A 12,416-nucleotide genomic window follows, 5' to 3' on the forward strand; every position below is an offset into this window, starting at 1 on the left:
GACATTGCAGAGATCCACTTCACTTCTTTCTACTGTTTTCTGAAAGCTTCACAAATATATTCCCCAAGAGAATATGTGTGTTGAGTTGAAGGTTCCAGGTATCGCTGGTGCTCTACCACTTGAGCTATGCGTCCAGCCCAGATTTTTGCTGGCAAATTGGAGGTGAAATCTCACAAAACTGTTCTGCCTGGGCTGGTGTCAAATTAAGTATCTAGGATTACAGGCAGGCTTAAAGGGATGCCACACCCAAATTTAGAAACACATCAGCCATCATAATTCTAGGCCCAACCAATCGATTCAAGAATGGAGCAGTTGTCCAGGACCTACGAAGAGTACTCATCCTAACTTAAGCCAAATCTTTTGCTCTCTTTTCCAGCATAAATAAATATCCCTGGTATTAGAGCACCCAGCATACCTGTTAGCAGATATGTCTGCAAAACTGGATTGTACTATCTTTCTTTTAGTTTGCTTTACTAATAAACTCTCTGAGTTTCTTCCTTGTGTGTCCTGAAACACTCGTGTGTGTGTGTGTGTGTGTGTGTGTGTGTGTGTGTGTGTGTGTGGTGTGTGTGATAATGTCACAGATACAGGAAACAAGAGACAGGTGGCTGCCACTATCTTGGAGACCTTCTCCTAGAGCCTTATCTATTTCATTTAATAGGTTCAACTGAGCTTCTGCTGAAGACTTATTTAATTTTGTTTAAGTGCAACATAACAAAAACAAGGTGTCATTCTCCCTTTCATTAGACAGATGAGGAATTAGGCAGGAGGAAGTTAGATGACTGAAGTTAAGCCATTGCCTAACAAATATGGGCATAACCAAGAATAAAGCACACTAGATTTCCCATTTTAAGACATGTCTCCTTGAGGGAGGGAGGAGAAAAATAACAGCCCCTGATAATTGCATAGTGCAGCTGGAATAGAGCAAGGAGAAGCAGACTCAAGGGCATCTGACCTTAAAGCATGTCCCCTCCTGTCACCATGCTGGCCACTTTGAGTTCCTCAGACTCCCTGTCTCCATGTGTGGAAGAGCATGACCTTACTCAGGGAAACACAGAAACATTTTCATCTTAAGAAGATTTATGAGAAATGACAAACAGACCTAGGAAGATGGGATTTTTTTAACTTGGAAGAAATATGAAACAAAATCTCAATAATACTGTTTTAAACCTACAAACAATGTATCTTTGTTCACAGTAGTAATAAGCTTTTCTCAAAAATTTAAATGATTGGGGGCTGGGGATATAGCCTAGTGGCAAGAGTGCCTGCCTCGGTATACCCGAGGCCCTAGGTTCGATTCCCCAGCACCACATATACAGAAAACGGCCAGAAGCAGCGCTGTGGCTCAAGTGGCAGAGTGCTAGCCTTGAGCGTGAAGAAGCCAGGGACAGTGCTTAGGCCCTGAGTCCAAGGCCCAGGACTGGCCAAAAAAAAAAAAATAAGGGTGAAAAATTTAAATGATTGGAAAAGAAGGAAAAATGGTATTTTGACACAAAATGAAGGATTTGTGTCAAGTCAAAAAAGAATATACTACAAACAAGGACCTTGTAGAAGAAAGAGCCATTTATTTATATATGGTTGTGTGCCAGACCTGGGGCTTGAACTCAGGGATTAAATACTGTCTATAAGCTTCTTGTCTCAAAGTTAATGCCCTACCATTAAACTATAGCTCTACCTCTGGCTTTTTTGGTGCTTAACTGGAGATAAGAATCTCATGGATCTTCCTGTCTAGGCTGGCTTTAAACTGCAATTCTCAGAGTTCAGCCTTCTGAGTAGATAGGATTACATGTATGAGCAATCAGCAGCAAGCAGATGCAATTTTTTGATAATCAATTATTATTACTAGTGGTTACTGGCACCCTTAGCTTGTACTGTTGTTGTTTGTTTGTTATCTTTTTGGCTTGTAGTGCTGGGGATTGAACCCAGAGCTTCACACATGCTATGCAAGCTATGCAAGCTATCACTGAACCCCTCACCAGTGCTCCACTATACAGTTGGAATGTCTCTAATTCTATAAAGCCTTATCTTGAGGGAGCACTAATGTGCTCTTAGGAACCAGGAGGAATTAACAGAAGATTCAGGAGACCCATGAGCTTGACCAGCAAAAGACCTGGCAAGGAAGGAAAGGCAAACCATGAAAGCTTCAGAACTTCAATGAACAACAGCAACTCTACCAAGCAGAACACAAAGAAAACAGATTCCAAAGTGATGGCTCCTGGAAGAGGTAAAGCCATGGAGACTCACTGAAGTGAAAAGAACAAAGGCCTAGCTCCTGCCTGCAGGAGCTGCAAGACTAGCCAAGGATGAATACTTCCTACCAGTCACAAGTTACCTAGAAAAGCAATCTGCCTTCTAAAAGTTCCTGGGTGTATATGTAGTGTTTTCTACAGGGCTGGGGAGAGGGATTGATTGGGGTTACAGTGTAGTGTTTTATTTTCAAGCTTTTCACTAACTTTCTCCTATACTCTCCTCTTCTTTCCTTCCCTACCCTTCACAGCCCTCCCCCAAACTTCATTCTTTAGGGATCTGAATAATTCTAATTTTGTAATTTACATATTAAAGAGACTACTAATGACAAAACTATGGATCCCTTAAAGAACTTGTTAGATATAACCAATTTTCATTTCCTCACTAACAAGAGTAAACACTTCATTTATAACAAGAAGATTAAAAAAGGAAAAAAAAAAAAAAGCCCTGCCATTCTAAAAGAAATCTACCATTGAGCTGCTTTGTGCCTGGTTTTAAACATGGCTGGAAACAAGAGAAGGTAGCAAAACTCTTTTATTTCAAGTCCACATCCTCCAACTACACAGAGGTTCTCAACTCCATGCACATGGAGACTCGCTAGTAACCCCTCACTCCCTCTCCAGGAAGTGACATTTTCCCTTCCCTCCCTCCTAGCCCTCACCCCACTCTTAGCTATGACTTCATCTTTCTGCAAGAAGCAAGTACAGAGAGCCCCATAGAAAAGTTTCTAGTCTTGTTACCCCTAATGCTGCAAACTTCTCTGCAGGTGCCCTGGGGTTGTCCGCATTTTAAATGAGTGAGAGTGACCCCTCCTCTGGCTACAGAATTGTCATGTCCCCATGTATTGCTCTCTTCCAGAAAATCCACAGGGCCTTCACTCTGGTGGCTATGACTTGCTTTCTGAATCATCACCCATCAGCTTCAACCAGATGATCTGATTGGCAAACTCATGACTGGCTCCATCCAGTTCCCATTCCTTTTGCCTGCTATGTACTCATTTTGACAGTCCCTCTGAATCCCCGTGCATATATCTTCATGGTTCTGATGCCACATCAACTCTGCCCCATCTCATATTTATATATCCACTCATATTTATATTTTCTGCTTGGATACAGACATGAACAGCTTCCACCTTTGCACTCAGAGCAGTCACTTTTCTGCCTTCCATGGAACCTTCTTGTTTCTTCCAGAACCACAACCTCTCCTTCCTTCCACCACATCACTTCCCCATGTGAGTTCTTATTTGCTTCTCTGAAGAAGCCCTCCTTCTCAAGCTACCCACACCGGTTTCCCTTCCCACATAGTGGCTTCCTTAAGTTTAGGCTTCAATTTACTTCTCAGCAGGCTCCTGGCCTCCCCTTGCCCACTTCCATAGCCTGTGTTGTTGAAGCACTTTTGCTTGTTATATTTGCAGTTTGTTTTGTCTCTCTCCTCCAACTATACTCACTTCATTCATTCAGGTATGTCCAAAATATAGGGCAGAAGCTGTCATGTCAGTCATAATTACAATATACTGAAAAGAATAAATGCACATAGCCCAGTGGTCAACAACTTTTGACCAAGCAGATAAAATGCTTACATGGAAAAAGAGAGTACAAACTATCCTGCTTCCTACAACACCTGTTCATTCATTAGATACTAAAAAGATACAATTTCTGTCACTTTTCCAAGCATGTTATATGAATTAGTAATATATGGTATAGAAATTATTTTTCTCACAGAAAACTATAATTTATGTAAGAACTTCTTTGCACTGTGGTAATGAAAACTGCAAGAAAATATTACCAGGTGTTCATTTTTTTCTATTACTCCAGTGGTACTGGTATTTGAACTCAGGTACTCAGCTGGCACTGTACCACTTGAGCCATGCCTCCAACCCAAAATTTTGCTACATAATTGGAGACAGAGTCTCATAGACTTTTCTGTTCCAGCTAGGATTGGAACTACAAGATCCTCTGGAGCTCATGTTTAAATATTGGCTTTCATATAATTAAATATTGGTAAATGAGAGATTGGCTTGGTTGATTAGTAACCTTAAGTATCAATATGCATTCATTATATTACTTATTGATACATATTGTGAGACATAAATTAATTTACATGAATCTCAATTATATTAACATATAAGATATATGTATTAAATAATTAATCCATTATTTAAATGGGTTAATTCATATTTATTATTAATATTAAGGAATACACATGATATTTATACATGTCCCTTAATTAACATTAATGCTCTACTAATATGTATGGATACCTTTTGTTAATAAAATGTGTCAAGCTTTGAGGTATGTTAATACCTTATATTAAGTATTGTGCAAGGTACCCATTCTTTACATAAGGTGTTAAGGTAACACATAAAATATTAATCATAAGATCTCAGAAAGTTATTTTTCCCATGTTTTTCATCAGGTTCTTTGGAACAGAGTCATCTTTATAGATAGTTACATATATGAAGAAAAATTCCATGTAAACATGTATATATGTGTGTGTATATATGTATATATACGGATATGTATATATGTACATATGTGTATATATATATCACATCAGTCATGCCCCCATCCCTGTTTTGTTTTACTAATTTGTTTTTGAGATAAGATTTCATTAGGTTGGTATCGCTAGCCTCAAAATTTATGTCTGCCTGTCTTTACCTCCTGAGATTCTGGGATTGCAGGCATGCATCACCAAATTTGTCTTGAATCTTCAATTAATCAAACCAAAAACCTTTGTAAATGAGAATTTTTTGCTGTGACACATCTCCCTAAAACACATTGGTATCAACTTCTAAGACTCAAAACTATAGCACCATTTTTCAGTTATTAGTTGAACCTGTAATACTACTGTACCTTGAAGATAGAATGCTGCTCCATGAACTACAGAAATGTCCATAGTCTCTCTTAGAGATCTTAAGTTCACGACCTTAGCTAATTTTAAATTCATCTGCCTTGTTTATGGCCATTGAAGGAAAAGGAAGTTGATGCCTATTTAAGGTCTGTGGTAGGCTCAGTAAATGATGGATGGATCTCACAACTGCAGACATCTTTTTAGGCACTTTTCCTCAGTTTGTTTTTCTGTAAATTCTTACATTATGACATAAATTGCTTTTCACAATACTCATAATATTGCATCAAATACATTTTTGAAGTACACAAAATAAGAATCAGAACTTGAAGAAAATGTAAGATTACCATTTTGTCTGCCCTTAGACTCTCCACAGGCAGTGAATCTTCTAGAATCATGGACTCAAGAATTTAGCAAGATAACCATTTCCTTTGATGTGAACATAAAAATTTATCTTGTCAAAGATATGCGCACAAAAATACAGGACAAAAGGAAGTGTGTGTGTTGATAAATTCAGAAGCTTTTTGCTGACCTAATGTTTGTGGTAGGAAAGTTCAGCAGTCAATCCTGAACTATTAAGAATTCACTTTTGGGGCTGGGAATATATCCTCATATACATGAAGCCCTAGGTTCGATTCCTCAGCACCACATATGTAGAAAAGGTCAGAAGTGGCGCTGTGGCTCAAGTGGCAGAGTGCTTGCCTTAAGCAAAAAGAAGCCAAGGACAGTGCTCAGGCCCTGAGTCCAAGACCCAGGACTGGCAAAAAAAAAAAAAAATTTTTACTTATTATATAACCATACATAAACCTACTAAGGCAAGCTTACGACTAAGGATTGTTTTTTCCCTGAGAAGGAATATCTTATTTAATATAAGGTACATGATTGTTTGCAAAGGTAAAATAATAATGACTTTTTTCTATTAATGATAAATCCAAGGTCAAAGTAGCTGTTTTGATACAAATGATTTATTTTAATCTGCCCAGTATAAGAACCAGAGACTTCATGCCTATGAATCCAGCTATTCAGGTGGCTAAGACCTGAGGATCCCAATTTGAAACCAAATGGGCAGACAAATCTGTGAGACTGTTATATTTAAACAACCAGAAAAAAGCCAGAAGCAGAGCTCTGGCTCAAGTGGTAAAGCACCAGCCTTGAGCTAAAAAGCCAAGTGAGAACAAGATGCTTTGTGTTCAAGTCCCTATGGTAACATACAACACAGGCGTGTGCACATGCATGCACACACACACACACACACACACACACACGAGCCAGAAAGAGCTACAATCTCTATAGATTATACTCAGGATATTCCAAAAATTTTTTCTATTGCAAACTTGGAAGCAAAATCTTAGGTAAAGTAAGTTACTTAGTACAGAACTCAAAATTTCATTCCTTCATCTCTTTTGTACTTTTTGATAAATGCCATATATTTTACTACCCTTTAAAGCACTATGTATATGCTTGAAATATTATGCTGCTTCAAAAAAACTTCAAAATTGTAAATCATAAAAATTTTCAATCATTCTTCCCTGTTTGTACAACTTCCTCTATTATGTTAATGAGTAACCAGGAAGAACAATTGTGTTATTATGGAAACACACATTGGGACACTGAACTGTTCAGACCTTCCTTATAAGTTTTCTGTTAACAGATTAGGAGGAGGTGACCACCCAAAGTAACACACATAAAAACTGAAAATGCAAACAAATCAACCAGTGAAACAAATGCATTCATTCACATGGAAATCATAAGACTTGGGCAGAAAGCCACTGGATGTTTCAATATGATAGTGAGTGCTGAACTAACTCAAGCAGTTTTGTTACAGCAAAAGTAGTTCCTAAACTGTCTTCTTATAAAGCTTTATGTAAATGGAGGATGATATTAGCCCTCTGATTGTTGATTAAGAAGGTCATTAGAAAATAACTCCTAACAATAATACAATGAAACACTGAACGAGCTTAAGCTGAGTCTTGCAAACACACATATTCCATACTACTGAATATTAACATTTCATACATTGTGAACATTTGCTTTGTACCTCAAATACCAAAGTTTCTCTGCAGACTGCAGAGGTCCAGCCAATGAGGAGAGAGTCAGGAAGAGGAGGCAGCTCATCCCCAAATACAAAGGGAAAACAATGAGTGCTGAAATCTACCTGTGGGTAACTGAATGGCATATGTTGAGTTTCTGTGAAGTTATTTGAACTCATCAAATAAGAGATTGGACTAGTATGGCTTTACGAAACTGCTAATGGTGAACACTGAATTACTGCTGTTTATTTTGAACTCATGGGGGAGAAATAAGCTATATTTCCAAAAATATTGGGAGTGAATTAAGAATTACATAGAATCAAAAGGCAGACAGAAAGAAACTATGGCAAGAATAGAAAAATGTGGCACATAATTAATGGTTCTTTCCAAGCTAAAGATGGTACCCAATAACCAGAATATTTTCTGTATCTACTGTCTCCTCTGGGAAGAACACCAAACTCACTTTTGATCATCCTGCTCTTTGTGGCATGTCATCTTTTCTATATTAAGCAAAGCTGGATGTCCCCAGAGCTGTGGGTGATTCTATAAAAATGATGACCATCTCTGAATTCTTCCAATTTTCATAATATTTCAGTATGTAAGAGTGAAACATGATTTCTTGCATTTTTCTGGGCATTCTCACTAATGGTTAAGGGAAGAGTTCTAAAAAACACAAAAGGCAGTTTCTCCAAAAATGAGAAAAATGGTGTTTACAGAATTGCTCTTCCTGGTTCAAATTTTCACCTTATATCTTTAGGAACCTTCATTTTCTCCAAACATTTTGGCCTGAAATGACCTCTAATTACGTGAGCTATGTATGCTAATAGTTACCATGCTAGAAAATAAGGTTGAGATTGTTTTAAATCTGATTTAAAGGGGGAAATAGTCATCTCGGTGGCTGCCCTCAACACTGCCCAACTTTGTTCTGGAAAGATGCATTCAACAGAATACCACTTTCACAGAACAATGGTCTAAAGTATTAGATCTGTTGTTTGCTCTGCTTGATGATGGTACCCACTGTTGATTTAGGGAAACCTGAATGTCTCAAACTGCTTATAAATTGGTATCTTCTCATAAGGTACATGTAAAAAATAATGACGAACAGTTGGGGACTGATGATTCGCATCTGTAATCCTAGTTATATAGGAGAGTAAGAAGAGTTGGTGGATCATTGTTCAAGGCCAGCCCAAGCAAAAAGGTCTGTAAGACTTCATCTCCAAACAGAGCACTACCCTAGCAAGAAGGCAAGTTAGCCAGCCAAGATAAGTGCAACACTCAAACTTCAGTACTGTACTGGCAAAAAATAAATAAGATAAAATCACTGACATTTTATGACATTTTGCCATATATATTAAGACACCCTCTCAATACCCAACTCTTATTATTACTATTTTACAGTTCCGAAAATAATATTTTCTGAGAATAAAGAGTCATTTGTTCATGATCTCACAACTTGAGAGTAGTAAAGTTTTGTTAGTACCTGCCCGGAAATGCACTTAAGAATGTGCTGTAGCTTGTCACTGGTAGTTCATGGCTGTAATCCTAGCTACTCAGGAGGCTGATATACTAAGAATCTTAGTTCAAAACAGGCTGGGCAGGCAAATCTGTGAGACTCTTATTTCCAGTTAACCAACAAAAAGCCAGAAGTAGAGGTGTGGCCTGAATCATAGAGTGCCAGCCTTGTGCGGATAAAGCAACACGAGATGGAACTTCAGTATCAGCACACACACATACACACACACCTATCCTAAAGAAATGAAGAAGTGCACATTCCCATAAGCACTCTAGCTTAAATATTATTTACGATAGTAGAAAATTATGATCATCCTAAAATGAACATAATGGCTCACATTTATAATTCTAGAGGCTTCGGCAGTTGAGATTGTGACAATCGTGGCTCAAGCCATTCTAGGGATATATGAAAACCCCTTCTTGACCAATAGCTGTGCACAAAAGTGTATATCTGGCATCCTAGCTATGCAGGAGGCTGAGTTCTGGAGTCAAAGTTTTATGCCAGTTTGTCAAAAAAGTTTACAAGACTCCATGTTAACAGAATTAGGCATAGTAGAATAATCTGTCATTCAAACTGTGAATGAGAAGCACAAATTAGAGGATCACAGTCCATGTAAGCCTGCCTGGTCAAAAAGTTAGAACCTATCTCAAAAATAACCAGCCCCCAAAGGGGCTGGAAGTATGGCTTAAATGGTACAGTGCCTGTCTAGCAAGTGGAAGGCCTGAGTTCAAACCCTAGTAATGCTAAAGAAAAAAATAACTGTAATATTCACTGACTTATGATTGGTTAATTCAGCATATCCAGAGACTAAAAACTGCATATAGGAAAACCATGCTTTTTAGCTCATGGGTCAGTTCCTATTATGTGCATGATATCTGACATAAGAATTCAAAATTGTTTAAGATATAGATCAATACCAATTCATGCACAATTATTAAAACTGTTTTAACAGAAAATTTCTTGAATGAAGAAAAGCACCATGAAAACAGCAGGACCACTGTGATCACAAGTTTGTAAATCTACCCAAATGTGTGTATAGAAAACTACCTGCAATCATAAACAGATGTAAATACATTCATTCCTTGTTTATCTCTATGCTAATGTTCACTAGGTATTGGATAAATATTCAGGATGGATGAATGACATTTGAAAAATAATTACCACTTGGGGTAGTTTACTGTATTTAACAAAATGTATGATTTATGTTTGTAATAAACAGTAACACCATACAAACATAATCATTCTGGGAAACATGCATTAGGAGTTTTAGAATCAATGTAGAAAACATAGATAACCCACAGTGGAATCAAAACTTGTATGTACTTCTTCCTCATGTTTCACTTACCATATTCAAGCAATAAAAAATTCTGGCTGTTAGAGAAAAGTGACATGTTGGTTCAGCACCATTACTATTAGGTTTGAGCCTAGAATTAGCTCCATTGTGTTCTCTGCTAGTGGCATTTCCCATTACAAGAGGTTGTTCCAGTCAATGGCAGTGCACGGCTGCTGCAGGACCTGTTCCTATGCTGTTCCTTACTATAGAGGGAGATAATTTGCTAATTACTGATTTTATGTTATCAAAAATCTCCAAACACCTAAGCAAAACTCCCTCTTCGTGTGACATAAATTGCTTCGGAGGTATTTTGAACTTGTTAAAAGTGTTTTCAGATTTGTGTGTTTGTGTGTGTGTGTGTGTGTGTGTGTTGGTGTGTGTTAAAAGGGTATAAATGAGTTATTATGGAAACGTCTAGAGTTGTTACAAGATAAGGTCACGAATATAATCCTAGCTTCTCCAGAAGGCTTGAGAGACATAGCAAAATGAGATCAAGGCCCTAAGATTGAGGACTGAAGGAGCCTGGACAGAAAAGCCCAGGAGACCCCATGTTGAATTAACCATCAAAAAGCCAGACTGCAGGCATTGTTCAGGAAGTACAGGGCCAGCTGTGAGCAAATAAGTTGAGCAAGAATGCAAAGTCCTGAATTCAAAGCCTACTCCCTATTATAAAAAGAAGAAAAAGACTGAAAATTAACAGGATAAATATCACAATAACATTTTGAAGCAGAATACTGTAGTTATAGTAAATAAAATGCATACAAGAAGAAAAGGAGCCATGATTAACTGTTCCTCTATTTATAAATTCAATTCATATAATATGCTTTTAATATGTAAATTCACTTTTATCACTTTACTTTTAAGTAGCAGCACTAGGAAATGCAAAGATGAGTTAAAAACCCAGGCCATATTACTTCTACAGAATGAAAGACATCGATGGTAAGAAATTATTTAATAATCTTCTCTTGACCAATTAAACATAGATGCAAAATACTTCAAGTGAAAAGAAAAACTGACAAATACACTTCCCCTATAGGAAGTGTCTAAAAACCTTCTTTGCGCCAATGCAGATTAAACACTTCTCTATGTATTTCACAATTATTGCTTAATTTATAATGCAACTCTCCCAAGATCAAAGGACACAAAAGCCTGTATCTCAATTCTCAGGGCTTCCTTGGGGAACTCTGAACACATAATTTTAAACACACTCAGAGTTGATTTCACTGGATTCCTTACAAATCCTTTCAGTTACAACTTGAAATGTATGCAGCAAACAGAAACAAACCCAAGGGCACCCAAAATTCTATTTGCAAATAGAATTAATATCAATGCAAAAGATAAACCTCTAATACTGTCCATCTGCCTTTTCTGGGGGAAAAAAAAGTTAAATCATTAGCCAGAATTAAGTACATTTCTTCTACCAGTTTGATTTTTAAGATGGAAATCCTTGAAAGTTGTAGGAGAAATTCACAGGTGAAGTCACTGTGAATTCAAACCCACATGCCGTGTTCCTCTGCCTCCTCAGAGACAAAATTACAAGGATCTTTTTGGAGAATCTTGTTTGAATCTCTCTCGCAAATGCCAGATAACTCAACAGGAAAGTTAGCCAACATGCCAGTCCTGTGCCCTCATGCCAGTCTTTTTACATTTACTTTTTCACTATTGCCTACCTTCCACACAACATTGCAACATAATAAAAGCCCATGAATGCTTTGCAAAAAAGCATAAAAAAAGACTATTAAAAAAATAAACTTAAATGAGTTCTCAGAGCCGGTTACTAAGGCTAATTAGGTCTGTCAAACAGCATGCTCTCAAATGGGGTACTGGGTTGCCTTAGGGTGGCATCTGCAAGGAATACAAATAAATGCCACCTTACAGTATTTTTGGAAAGTGCTCATTTTCATTTTCGGGCTGCAGTTGGAGGAAATTGCTTATCATTGGACTGTATGGTGGGTTAGACCCAGGAAAGTGGGAACCTCCGGTTCCTCAGCTGGGCATAGGTTCAAAAGCAGGCAGACTGAAAGGGATTCAGGTTTCCCCTTTCGTTCTTCCACGTAAAGCAACAAACTAACAGGTCGGGAGAGTGGGAAGGAGAAGGAGAGAAAAAGGAAATAGATCGCTTACAGTTCCCAGAATTACAAGTCAGTCTTCAGGCTCCTCAATGCTGTACTCTGGCTTTCAGTCAGGATCCAAGTTCAGCCCAGACTTGAAGAGTCTTATGTTTGGTGGGCGGGGCTAACTCATGGGCTGGCCTCCCAGGCTGCAGATATTTTAAGGTGGAATTAAAGAGGAAGGGAGGGAGAAGACTTTGCTGTTCTCTTTTCTCTAGCGATGAATATCCTCCCTCTAAGTGTACAGATGTCGGAAACAGGACTTTGAACTCAGATTTAAGCATGCTTAAATAAAAATGATTTAAAAAATTATGCTTCCATTAACTCGTCCTAAA

At 37.9% G+C, this 12,416-nt stretch overlaps 1 protein-coding gene across 1 annotated transcript in view; it reads right to left on the reverse strand.

Annotated features, from left to right (window-relative positions):
* Positions 1 to 12,175, reverse strand: part of Pla2g4a (phospholipase A2 group IVA) — a 142,787-nt gene extending 130,612 nt beyond the window's left edge. Inside the window, exon 1 of the mRNA XM_048356438.1 lies at positions 12,095 to 12,175. The gene's annotated coding sequence lies outside the window, so the exon portion shown is untranslated. The remainder of the gene's footprint in view (positions 1 to 12,094) is intronic.
* Positions 12,176 to 12,416: the final 241 nt, after the last annotated feature.

This window comes from Perognathus longimembris, chromosome 11, assembly GCF_023159225.1.
Source record: "Perognathus longimembris pacificus isolate PPM17 chromosome 11, ASM2315922v1, whole genome shotgun sequence".
In the NCBI taxonomy this organism is placed as follows: Eukaryota; Metazoa; Chordata; class Mammalia; order Rodentia; family Heteromyidae; genus Perognathus; species Perognathus longimembris.